This window comes from Dermacentor andersoni, chromosome 6 (assembly GCF_023375885.2).
Source record: "Dermacentor andersoni chromosome 6, qqDerAnde1_hic_scaffold, whole genome shotgun sequence".
Taxonomy (NCBI): domain Eukaryota; kingdom Metazoa; phylum Arthropoda; class Arachnida; order Ixodida; family Ixodidae; genus Dermacentor; species Dermacentor andersoni.
The window spans coordinates 101933645-101942713 of record NC_092819.1 but is presented as its reverse complement, the minus strand read 5'-3'; positions in this window follow the sequence as shown (position 1 = coordinate 101942713).

Genomic DNA, 9069 nt, shown 5'->3' with positions numbered 1-9069 from the left:
CAGATAAGGCGGCTGGCAGCAACGTCCACTGAGTTTCTTTGGCATCGTGCGCTGGCGATCGCCTGATATCCCATTCAAAAAAGCCTCACGATGCACGGTCCGGCCAGGTCACCGTGCTAGGAGATGCAGCTGTGCCTAGACAAGTAGAGCGCTTTTTCGAAAAAGGACCGAAGTGCAGACTGACACAAGGATACCAGCGCCAAGAATTGCTTGCCATGGTGAGAAGAGTAGCTAGCCGCGGAAAGAACCAGAAAGAAAAAGAAAGAATTGTAAGTGACAGAGTTTCCTGCCTGATGGCGAGTGGTGCATCCATTCCACCAAGACTATCCTCCAGAGGATTTCACAGGTTCTGAAGGATAACAACCTTGTAGTGCTACACGCCGATAAGGAGAGTGGCTTTGCTGTTATGCTGACTGGTGTTTTTCGTGAAAAGGCCTTGGTTGCTATAAAGAAGAACTTCAAACAAGTGCCGTTCAAGGTTCAGAAGCAAAAAGGACTAGCTCTTCAACTTCCATTTAGCAAACTTGCACAAGATGTCAAAGGATGAAAAATGTAGGTTTCTTGAGATCTTCTTCACTGTGAAGACACAGAAGCCTGGATGTCCGGTGCGCACCATCGTTTCAGAAAGGGGAACATGGCAACGTCTTGTAAGCCGATACCTTCAGACACACCTGGGAAATGTGGTGAGCGACGACCCTTTCCTGGTGCGTAGTCCTCTGGTTGTGCTGAAGGATCTGGACACCTTGCCACCTCATGAATACAACGCGTTCTCCATTGACATTGCAGATCTGTTCTATTCGGTTCCTCACCAAGGTCTCTTAGCGGCGGCCAGGGACAAGATCCAATCAACTGGTAAAATCCGCTTCCAGAATGCTGCAGGTGTAAACGCTGACAATTTCATTTCCTTATTAGAGTTCTACCTGAACTCAACTGCCATTTTGTTTGAAGGAAAGTTTTATGTGCAGAAGAAAGGGATATGCATCGGTTCTTGTGTAGCTCGTGTCCTTTGCGATATTTTTCTTTCTGTTGTAGGAGCTGAGACCAGTAATAATCTTCGTGATCCTCATGTAGTGTCCATTTACAGATATGTTGATGATTTCTTGGTCATTTTGAAGGATGTCCCTGAGCACGCATTAGATTCTACCGTTGACAGAACCATGACTGTCTTCTCGAACCACAGCCAGAGTCTCAGGTTTACCAAGGAAGTTCCAAAAAGTGGTCAGCTCTAGTTTTTGGATATCAGGCTAGTGTTTCCAAAGGAATGCATCAGTTGGATGTACAATCCGCGTTTCTTTAAAGGCCTACTACCGTTTGAGAGCGCTCATTCCAAGATTGTAAAGCGTGCAATTGCTACCAATTCTCTCTTCAAACTGATTTAACTAAGTCTTGTTTCCATTTGGTGTCAAGTAGCTTTAGTGCTCAATTGCAACGACTACAACAGGCAGGCTTCCCGCCATGTCTGATTTCAGCTGTCTGCCAAACGATGCTCCAAAAACTCAAGCACCCGCCTCTTATCAGGGAGCCAGTTTCACGCAATTCTGTTGCGGTAATTCCGTACCTTCACAAGGTATCGCACAACATTAAAAAACTGGCGAGCAGGCATAATGTTCAGGTTGTATTCTCGGCGCCTTGCAAGTTGTCTAAGCTTTGTGCCGTGAACCGAGAGAAACGCCCGGTTTGTTCAATTCAGCACCAGAAGAAGTTCACTGAATGCAGGACACGTGTCGTGTCCTCTAAGATGTGCTCGCACCTATATCGGACAAACAGGTCGATGTTTCAATGAGCGTGCAATTGAACATTCTTGTAATCTGCATAACAATCAAGGGAGCTTCCTTGCACAGCATTGCAGAGACTGCACTAATTGCAGCCCTCAGTTCGAAAAAACTAAATTTTTGAAGTTTGGAAAAGACAGGTTCGAGCGAGATATTGTGGAAGCCTATTTCATCAAGAGGGAAACAAATGCGTCAGCAGGCTGTCATTGTGCTTAGTGACAAGGAAACCACTTTTTCAGAACATTTCATGTAGGGCTCATGCTAGAGTGCTTTCATTTAGGTTTTTTCGTCTGTCTTCCTTTTATTTATTTAGTTTTTATTTTGTTGAGGATTTTCTAGTGGCTCTTGCTGGTTATGTCGCCTTTTTTCGTTTTTCTTTTGTTTTGACGCAGACGCTGTTCTTTAGACTATCGTTCAACTGTTCTGCCCATTTCATTGTTTGTTGCATGGTTCATTTTTCGTGCAGTCACACGTTTTATCCATTTTTTCGGTGAGTGACTATTAGAGATTTTTGTTATGACGCAGACGCTGTACTTAGACGCCCTTTCTTCATGTTTTTTACGTGTTATTTATTGGTCATTATTCATATAATCGTGCAGGTTTTATCACTGACTGGTCCTTAGGCGTTTGAATGGTGTTATGTGTTGGATATTTTAATAGTGAAGCGTAGATGGTACTTTTTATGTCTCGTTTTTTCTCCCCGTTGGCTTGGTAATGACTGTGCTCGATGAATCGCTTCCCGTGCTGCTCCACGTGTGGTTCTTGTTTGCTGATTTGATCTTTTGTGCCAGATATGATTCCTGAGTGGTCGATGGATTGCTGTTTTTACTCCTAATGTTTCGTGTGTCATTCGGCTTGATTTACCTATGTAAGGCAGACTTGTTGCGGAAAAAAACTTAGTTGTTAGTGGCGCCGGTCCTGTCGTCTGGGTTCTTCTTCAGTCCTGGTCTTTTGCGCCTTGCCTTTACTCATTCAACTATAGCTACACTGTCATTTCCCCGCATAGTACATTGCAGTATACACATATATGACAAGAAGACATGTACCTTGTGCATAGTTTACGATGAAAGGTTCGAGTGACGCGAGAAAGAAAAGCTGATAAATTAAAGCCAGCGAAGCGGTATAAGCGGGCTCCCACACCCTTCGTAGAAAACACTGGGGTTCTTTTACTAACTACTTGCTGGCTATTCTTGGAAATTAGTCATCACCGACGCCGCCTCGTCATACAGACGCTGCGTTGTTGACAATGCAGTGGTCGATGCTAGTAAAGCATTAGTAATATAACTACTATGCTGGCTGTTCTTGGTATGATTCGTCACCGACGCCATGCACCTGCGCGTTCTCAGCAACGCCCTTTCGATTAACACAACACTGACCACGCCGTCACAGCCTTTTACCGCCGCAGCCGCACAAACTACAAGCTGGCCCAGAAATGGGAGACCTGCCGTGGTGACTAAGCACGAGGTCGCAGGATCGAATTGTGGCCGCGGCGGCCGCATTTCAATGGGGGCGAAATTCGAAAACGCCCGTGCCCCGTGCATTGGTGGCATGTTATAGATCCCCAGGTCGTCAAAATTAATCCGAACTCCCCTACTACGGTGTGCCTCGTAATCACATCGTGGTTTTGGCACATAAAACCCCAGAATTCAATTCTAGAAAGGGGAGGCGGTAAAGCGTGACGCGAGAAACGAAAAATTACGAATTATTGGCTAAAAATCCGGGCAATGAAGTTGTCTATTTGAGCGAAATACGGCGCAAAGTAACCTTAATTTTATAATAATTGATAATTACATTTGAAAGCAAGAACTCAAGACTTCGATGCAAGTTGCGTTGCTGGCTTGATAGAGAGTACGCCAGCGCACAGCGGCCTACACCATCGAACGAAAACGGCTGCGAAACTCACCGGGCCCCCTAACAGCTTAGCTGTAAAATAAGCTTGGGTATAAGTAAGACTTCGTTATAGCGACGTCGAAGGAGGAGCCAGAATTATTTTGCTATATCCATTACTTCGTTATATTCATTATCGCATGTACTGCACTATGAATGGATATGGGGATTTCACGGGTAATTTCACTTACTTCGTTAAATCTATTTCATTATAAACCATTTCGTCCAAGGTTTGACTGTACTGGTAAATTTCGCCTCTGCAAGACAAAAAAAAAAAAAAATGTTCGCTTACCGTGAGAGGAGGCTTGATAAAGCACAAAAGACACACCGAATGGATGGTGACGCTTCCTTGAAGTTCCTGCACCTACTCACCATGACGTCATGGTTTTTGAAGGCGCCTGTTCGAGCACATTTAAGTTTATATCGGTAAGTAAAGACTACATTGTAATCTACAGGAGCCAAGGTCTGAACTTGGCGAGTTTCAAGAGCATTCATTGAGCCCTAAATGGCCTAATGGCAAAATCTGTGACGTCATAGTGACGTACCAGCACTGGAGTTTCAGCGCAAAATTTAAAAATAAAGAAATGAAACTTTGCCCTTCCTTTTCTGCACCAATAATCATCCTGTTACTGCGAAATTAACAAATATGTAGTTTTTAAGAAAGGGATTTGCATTTCTAAACTGATTTAGTGATTCTTTTTAGTTTATATAAGCACAATATGTTCTATATTTTACAGATTATTCAGAAATGGACACAGAAGCAACAATACGAAGAAGCACGTACACGCACGTAATCGAAGATTAATAGAGGACTGACCCTTAAATTTTATGTGACGTTTACAAACGGAATGAACAAGGTCAGATGGAAACCATTAACAAGGAAGAAATTCATTTATTGGAAACAATACCACGAGTAGTAGGCAACACTTCGCACACAGCATAGAGAAGCCGACCGAGTTCCTCCCAGAGTGCCGTAATGGCGTCATCGTTTTGTGCTGGGGCTGTGATTACTGGATCAGTGCTTAATAGCTGAAGATCATCATGGTAGAAACAGTTGCACATGGTGCCCAGAGAGGCATCACACCAGGCACGCTTGAGGACTACAAGCTCCGCCCACAAAACCACAGTGCACCTACCCTCCGTGTCTCCGCTCTCCGAAAAATAGTTTCTGGCAGACATGGAGGTAGGAAGAAGGCTGAGAGAGCATGACGTCATGCACCTACCTTAGGCAAGCCAACCTCCTCTGTCGCCGCCCCTCCTTTCCTTAGGGGCCCATCTGTCGTGAGGGAAATAGGCCCTCAGTGGTTGTCTAACTTTTCAAGGCACTGTTTGGTTCCTGGTAGTTTTTATATATTGACGCCCTCATCACGATTTGGCCCTCGCTACTCGCTTTACTATATAGTCTATGCACACTTGGCAGAAAGAAATTACCGCTTGTCTATTGCGTAGTAAAAACTTATTTTCCATCAGCCTTTCCTGGATATTTCCTTTATAGCTAGGCTTGAATATTACCATGTGGCACTCCATTCTAGTCATTTTCCCATCCTCCATTCTGATGAACGCCGATACACAGTTGACTCCCGTTAATTCGACCCTTGCGGGACTACAAGATTTGGTCGAATTATCCGAAATGTCGAATTAACACACCTTGGCAAAGTGAACGAATTCTTTTCTTTTTCATTGCTTTAAGTACTCTGTCGTCATTAGACAGTTATAGTTTAGCGTACGCTATACCATTGCGTACGTTATAATATAGCGGGTCGGTACTGCGCATACTGCGCATGCACAGAACGCTAAACGACCCATAGTGTACAGCTTATGCATGCTATTTCTCAGATTTAGTGTTAGCGTCTTTGCATGGTTTGCACAGTTTGCGGGAAACACGGCGACGATCCCGGCTGCCCGCTTTGAATTTAATATGGCGTTGCTTTTATAAAATTCAGTTCGTTGGTCGCAAATGACTGTGTAAACGGGTTTCGCTTAGTCTCAGGCCACTTCAACGACAGAGTATTACAGAAAACCTTGTGAAGTTTTCGAGATCACTTGTCGTTTTGAACGAGTCGAAACCCAATGAAAGAAACATTCAAGGTGTCAGCACCACCTATTGCTCCAGTCGGGGGATAGCCCCAACGACGGCATATGGCCTCTGAGATCCAAAGATATCGCAGGGCAACTAAAACTGTAACAAACATGCACTGCTAGCATATGCTATACTATAACTGTCTATTGACAGACTACTTCAATACAGCATTACAAGAACCCTAGAGGTCCTCGTCAGTTAGCCGCCCACATACCTCAACACTGTCTTGTGTTTTTAAGCTTTTAGTGACAGCTGCATTTATGATGGGGCACCAGTGAGGGATAAACCGAAGTGGCATGCTTTCACATTCGAACTAAACGAGATTTCTTCCATATCAATGTACGATTCCTTGCCGGGACATTTTACCATGCTTGAATTGGGCAAAAAGTATAATTAACCAAGGTCGAACTAGCGGGGTTGCTATATCGAACAAGTTGGCCTCCCCTATGATGTCACGAACATAAGCTGACATAATTGACTGGAGCATTTTTACAAATTCTCTAAGTTGGACAGTGGCATATCCGCCAGCGCATTCTTATTAAATGCGCTTCTCTGCACATCTACTGGATGTCCCAGCTAACATGCAGCAAGTTTTTCTCCCTTTAAAGCAAAGTCTTCTATGGAGATTAAAGTAAATGCATGTTGTTATCAACCCCTTAAAGTAGGAAGCCTCCAGTATTTTTGTGTATTCTTATTGATAGAACAATGAACTTCATGGTCACAATGTCACTACAATGTTTTCAGAGCACAACCGAAAACATATCAACTTCAATTGTCCATCATGCATTTGCACAGTTCTCCTTTCCACTGCTAACATGGCACAGTGGCTATCCTTTAAATGAGGAAAGAAATTTGGCTACACAAAAGGCATGCAATGCATTCCTTGCCTTCATTGTTGACTTTTTATAACTGTTACTATTAAAAGTAAGGCCCGTAAATTCGTATCATTCTTCTTCCTCCTTGTTCCTGTGTCTCTTTTGTTCACCAGTACATCTCTAATTTGTTGCTTCAGCGAGAGAACTACTAAGGACTACTGAGAATCTACAGCTCACTGTTTTCATATAACAACAGCAATAGCCTTGTCCCAGCAAGACATCAGGCTTACAATAGAATAACATTTTCTGTTTTACTGTAATGACAGAAGTAAGGACAATGGACGGCAGTGCAGTAATCTGTCACTGCATTATGAATTTCTATTGCAAGGACAGCTGTAGTACATCCCAAATGATGTCAAAAGTTTTGGTCATTGCAAAAATTTGTCTTTTGCATCTTACAAGTGGGGATCATTCAATAGCTGTGGGAATCACGGGTAGTATCAGGCACGTACCCAGGATTTTTTTTCGGGGGGGGGGCAACCCAAGGTAACTTCTATACAAATGAAGGGGGGGGGGGGTACTTTACTAGTACAAATGTGGATAACATCCACCATTCGCCATAAAAACGTGTAAACACATAAAATAGAAATGAAATAAGGTGTATTTTACAGGTACGCCTGTGCGATACACCTCTCCTTTACTTGGCAAACAAGGAACTACGTAAAATGGACTTGCGCAGGAAAGAAGCGCAGGAAGAACACTGCCAAGAACAAGTCAAGAAGCCGAAGTGTAAAATAAAGATTACTTTAGTAGAATACAACTATAAAAAACAGCAGTTGGCAACCAGGGCACACAAACCGCGCGGAGTTGTGTTACTTCGGCAGCCAATCACAGAAGCAAACAAAATCGTCGTCATGCGGCCTTTTCAAAATGGCGTCGTACGTGATACCTCTGGAGCGTCTGCTCTTCTTGAAGAGTCTTTTCATCAGCGGAAGCAATGAGGTATGCAACAGACATGGACAAAGCGTATGGAGTCTGAGCATTTCACTCTTCAAAAGTCTGCGGTGCCGTTCATTTCACTGCTGAACCCGTTTTACTTATGAAACTTCACTGCCAACTGAAGTGACACTTGACAATAAATATTTTCAGCATAACAAGCACGTTATTTCAGTTCAATAAAGAATTAGGCTTTGCCATTCCACTATAATAGGCAAGGCAAAAGGTATAAAATTACGCGCTAATAATTTTATTTTTGTGGTTACCACCTTATGGAGTTAACAGGAAAATTTTGAAGTACGAATTATTTGCAGTCTCGCGGAGTAACAGTGGCTGGCGGTTATGAGGGCGTGGGCGGGGCTTCATTGCAGACTTAAGTTGTATCCGACTATAGTAGCGTTTTTTTAATTAGCTCTGAAAGAATTATATAGAGAAATATATATCTGCGGAACAATCACAGTTCTTTTGGATCCTCATTTATGCTCTACCAAGTGCCACAACAGACTCGTATTGATATTTAGGAAGTTACGTAACGATGCGTGGCTGCCAGTCCTGAACAACCGCGTAGGGCACAGGGCACTGCGATTCTAGACGCACTACGCCCACCGCGGAAGGTTAGAAAAACACCTACATAAGCACAGCAGAGAAGTGGCTGCGTTAGGCGGCTCGAATGATAACTGTAGAAGCGTCATTCAGAACACTTTGTTCTCCACTTGCTTTTTCTGTTCTACTTCCTTTTTAAATAAACAGATGTTGATCCATAAATAATTTCATAAACAACGGTTAAATTTGTTAATTTTCGCTTTTCCTTCCTGTTTGGCTGTTGCCTTGGCTTTCTCCCTTAGTCGATCACCTCATTTCTGAACTCCTTCCGACTCTTGTTTCCAGTTGGCAATTTTGCACGAAAAGAGCTCTACAATTAGGGAATAACCAAACGAGTTAACGGGTGACAGTCATATTGCCTAGAGTTTAAGGGTTATTGCAGGGTTTGATGATGGACGCTGTCTCGTATTATTTTATTTTCCATCTTATCTAACCCATATCGCGGGTATATGGTTCCGGGAATCTGTCAGCGTCACCGCGAGCCGTTACTTGAGGAAATAATGAAGCAAAAGGAAAGTTTAACACAACTGGCGTTTTCTCTGGCAGGGAGGGGGGAGGGTATGTGTCTTAATTTTGGGAGTGGGGGAGGCGGGCACCCCCGGGCCCCCCTTTGGTACGCGCCTGGGTAGTATACACAAACTTTCCGATAATTTGGCATGGCATCATTCTGAGAGGACATGGGCTGCAGTCGTGTCATGTGCTTTCCTTGCAAAATTTCCTTAGAATTGTTGTTTTGTGTTCACACATGATCATCTCCCTCTTTCTCTGAAATAACTATGAGCAAGATAAATCGGACTTGTTGAGAGTGTTGCTCAGCCTGTACGATATACGAACACCAACACTGATCTTTAGCATGTATGGCATTTTTAAAAATATTTCCTCTAATGTTATGTCCTGAAAATAGCTAAACTAAAAG